Source organism: Octopus bimaculoides, chromosome 2 (genome assembly GCF_001194135.2).
Source record: "Octopus bimaculoides isolate UCB-OBI-ISO-001 chromosome 2, ASM119413v2, whole genome shotgun sequence".
In the NCBI taxonomy this organism is placed as follows: domain Eukaryota; kingdom Metazoa; phylum Mollusca; class Cephalopoda; order Octopoda; family Octopodidae; genus Octopus; species Octopus bimaculoides.
The window spans coordinates 165944163-165948935 of record NC_068982.1 but is presented as its reverse complement, the minus strand read 5'-3'; the positions used below and the strand labels follow the sequence as shown (position 1 = coordinate 165948935).

General features: G+C 32.5%; 1 long non-coding RNA gene across 1 annotated transcript in view; it reads left to right on the top strand.

Annotated features, from left to right (window-relative positions):
• Nucleotides 1-413, top strand: part of LOC128247122 (uncharacterized) — a 40476-nt gene extending 40063 nt beyond the window's left edge. Inside the window, exon 3 of the long non-coding RNA XR_008263547.1 lies at nt 291-413. This is a non-coding gene — a long non-coding RNA (uncharacterized LOC128247122). The remainder of the gene's footprint in view (nt 1-290) is intronic.
• The last annotated feature ends 4360 nt before the right edge of the window (nt 414-4773 follow it).

Below are 4773 nucleotides of genomic sequence, written 5' to 3'. Positions count from 1 at the left end.
TATATATATATATATATATATATATATATGTATATATATGTGGATATATAAATATCTCTCACCCTAATATACATATATGTGTGTGTGTGTGTGTAGATTTATCTTTGGATGTATTGCGTATGCATGAATTTATAACGCTCAACACATCAAACAGAGAAACTATATGGATATTTCTACTTATGTATGTGTCTGTATGTATGCATGTATGTATATTCTTGTTTTTCTTGGTGTTTGTATTGTTTTTTTGCCCATCAAAGTGAAAATTTATTTTTCCTATTGTTTTCTACCAGAATACAGAGAATGGCTTAAGACAAAATTCTTATTTCAAAGTACCAACTTTCAAGATAGAAAGAAAAAGAAAATACACCAACCTACAAATAGAAGTATAAGAAAGTATAAGAAAGTATATTATTGAAACAGTCTTAATGGAAAGTTACTGAATTTTACAGCATATTGGTAAATATTTGAGGACATTTTGAAATTCTTGTGTTGTAGTATTATTTTTAAATCGGATTTTCTTCGCCAGTTGTCGATGTTATATAAACATAATGCACAATAAGTTTTACAGAAACGCTTTCTGAACTTATAAAATTCAGAAAATGAATGATTGTGTGACTTTCATACCTTTGCGAAAGTGTATGGTGAAATAAATGAAGTGAACGGGCTTAAAATCTCTACCGAATCCCTCACCCCAAATAATTGATGTTGATGGTTTAGACAACGAATTCAAATGATATAGGACATGATTTGATTAGCGGCGTATTTTATGTAGAAATCTCGGAGACCTCTGACTAATGGTACGTGGAGGACCCATGATTGTCTCTTATTATAATGGAGTTGTAAAAGAATCAGCATACTTTGGTACAGAAGCTAGTGAGACATATGTAAACCTGACAAAAATCAATGATAGGTAAGGGAAATATTGATAATAGCGATGAGAATAGTGATAATAATAATGAGTCTTTCTTTCTTTTATAGGTTAAAGGCCTCCAGTTTGGATGGAAGGGGTTTGTCAGTTCAATCGACTGCAATAACAGATTGGTACTTTATGTGTCCCGAAAAGCAAAGTTGATGTAGGTGGGATTCGAACTCAGAATGTGAAAACCGGAAGAATTATTGTAAGGCACTAATGATTCTGTCAGCTCAACACCCTAACTAGAAGAAGAAGAAGAAGAAGAAGAAGAAGAAGAAGAAGTATTAGTAGTAGTAGTGGTAGTAGTGTGAACTCAGGACGTAGCGACAGACGAAATACCACTGAGTATTTCGCCCGGCGTGCTAACGATTCTGCCAGCTCGCCGCCATAATACTACTACTACTACTACTACTACTACTACTACTACTACTACTACTACTAATAATAATAATAATAATAATAATAATAATAATAATAATAATGATCCTTTGTACTATAGGCACAAGGCCTGAAACGTGGGAACTAGTCGATTACATCGAGCCCAGTCTTCATCTGGTACTTAATTTCTCGACTCCGAAAAGATGATGCCCGGCGTGCTAACGATTCTGTCAGCCCGCTGCCTTACTAAGTAATAATAATAATGGCTTCAAATTTTGTCACAAGGGTTGTAATTTTGGAGGAGCGGACTAGTCGATTACCTCGACACCAGTATTCAACTGGTACTTAAGTAGAGGAGAACAGCTTAGGATGGTATATAAAAAATGCTATAGAGCCATTGTTAAAACATACAAAGAAGGCCGGCGTCATCAAAACTGAAAATTGTGTAATGAAAAAAAATGAACACCAAAAGAAGAAAAAGCATGGAAAGAAAAAACGATGTATAGTCAGTTTGCAAGAGATGTGAACGCGATGACAGATACAGAGGGCCAGTGGCTATGGATGAGGAGGAGTAACCTGGAAATAGAAACAGAAGCACTCATATGCTCAGTTTAAGAACGAGCGTTAAGGACCAACTATGATAAGTGCAGAATAGACAACACGACCGACAGCGACAAATGCAGAATGTGTGATGAGAGGGGTGAAACGGTATGGTACATCGTTAGCGAATGCCTGAAATTGGCACAACGCGAATACAAAAGGCGCCATGACAATGTGGCAAGAATGATCCACTGGGATCATTCATGAAGATCCTAGTACGGTCTTGGAAAACACAGAAATTGTACGAACATGAACAAAAAGGTGTCATTGAGAATAATGAATATAATCTTGTGGGATTTTTTTTATCCATTGTGACTCCGTATTTGATGCTCGGAAACCAGACATTGTTGTAGTAGAAGACCAACATGTTAAAATAGACTGGACTCGGATACGAATATTATGAGTCTACAAACAACCATCATTTATAAATAGGTAAGTTGAAGGTGCATAAAAAAAAAAAAACAACTAGAGCTACAACTGCAGACTGTACCAGTTTACAAGGAATTTTTATTTGAAATTGAAAAATACTCCAAGGCAATCTTAAAGAGAGAAAAATTAAGTAAAATCACTAATGTTATGTTTAACCAAATATAAACGTATACCAAAGAATTAATGAACTATTCTGTGTAAAACACACACACACAGAATTGAAAGCGATTGTAAGGAAGTAAAATGATAGACACATTTACTTTAAACTTAGAAAATAGACCTAAATAAACAATAATAGACGACAATACTTTCGCTGTCCGAGTAATAAGTCATATTTATAAGTAAATTAGACTTATTTGTATTCAAATGCATGTTTTTTTTAATAGCTGTATTAATAACTGCATTAAATAACTGTATTAAAAAAGATCGCCGAAAATTCGGCACTAAAAGATTGTATTTATCACAGGCTTAAGGAGATGGAGGTGTTTTATAAGTAGAATATTATTAAATATTTTGTAGGATTTCAAAAATATCCAGTAAAGAATTAAGGGAATTGAATAAAAATAACTACAATTTGAATAAATATAGCAAGTGCTTTTTGTTTCCAGAAAAGCCAGCGAATATATGCCAGAGACTGAGAAAATAGAATGATAGTAGGAGATTGGGGAAAGAACAAGAGAAATTACTTAAAATTTTAAAACAAAATAACTCAGCAATTAATTGATCTAATACATTGCGAAAACGATGGTAAACATATATGTGTTCAAAACAAAAAAAAAATCGTAGACAGAATGAGTAAAGAAAAGAAAGAATTTTGACCGTGGAACGATAACAAAATCTTACCAAGTCAGCGGTTTTGAAGGGAGGGAGTTAGTCCATAATATCGAACCCAGTACTTGCCGTATACTTTAGCTTATAGAACCCGAGAGGATGAAAAATAAAGTTGATTTTAGCTGAATTTGAACTTACACTTTTGAGATTCATAAGTAATGAAAGTTAGTCTGACGTTATAACAATTCTACCAATCACTGCCAATAGCAATAACGTGAGGGATAATTGCCATAAGTGGTTGAAGGCAATTATCATCAAGGTATATACAGAAAAAGATTACAGAAAAAACAAAAATATAAATGAGGTTATAATGAATTACTGAAGTACAAGGAATGCTTGAAATTTTATCTACTCGACCTAGAAACGTTGAATAAATATAATCATACTTGTGACGTTATCATCATAAAACTTAATTGTTGATTACGAAGCCCTTAAAGGTTTCAGATTTTAATTAATATATGGATTATTAATTTAGACTTTTAAAATTTCTCTTTAAATATGAATCCATTTTTACCATCTGCTAAATATCGAACAATATTTTTCCAGTGATGTTTATTGTTTAATTATTATCTGAAAATATCTTAATTACATTGTCTTATCTCATTCAATTAATATCATTTTCTAAAATGAGAAAAATGTTTCTGACACTAAAACATACATGAATGTATGTCTTTCTTTCTCTCTCTCTCTCTCTCTCTCTCTCTCTCTCTCATATATATATATATATATATATATATATATATATATATATAAGTGGGTATGTGTGTGTACTTGTGTATGTGTGTGTGTGGGTGGGTGTGTGTGCAATCAGTTGCCATGTCAGAGCGTTTTAATAGAAAATTACTTAAACATATTTCAATACAATTTCTATCTTTGAAGAATTAAATTTACAAGAAAGTTTCCTTCATTTCTATTCGAATAATGAAAGCTACGAAGCTACATGAGTGACATATATTAAAAGTTAATCGAATTGTAAATAGTTGGAGAGAATGTAATTGCGAAGAAATAACTATCAAGGAAGAAGATCTCCAGTGATGCCTCGGGGCCTGCAGATCAAAAGGTAAGTGGAATTGACAGTTATAATAAGATCATAGACACAGCAAGTGCACTTCTGAGAAAGTCACGCTTGAACTTACGCCAACATAAGCAATTTGAAACTCTTCAATGCCAACAAAGTAGACAATCTTTCGAAGCTCATGGAATTTGGAGGGTGAAGCTTTGTGAAATATGACATGTACAGTTTGAAATACATATAGGTTTGATAATAGAATATTCTGTTAATAAAGCAAAACAGGTAGAGGTCTTCGCTAGGTTAAGTAATTTTACTCTGCTGTAGCAGTTCACAAGCTATAACATATATACATACACACACACATATATATATATATATATATATATAGCACACACATACACACACATACTGTATGTATGATCATATATGCGTTTACATATTTATCAATGTGTACAAATAGTTCCTGCTACCTGTTTAGGGGAACATGATATAACCTCCTTAAAATAAAGCACTCAAAATGTCTATAATGGTTTTATATATATATACACAGGGTGTTCACAAAGTCTGGGTACATGGAGTAAATAAAATCATAACATAAACAATTAAATAT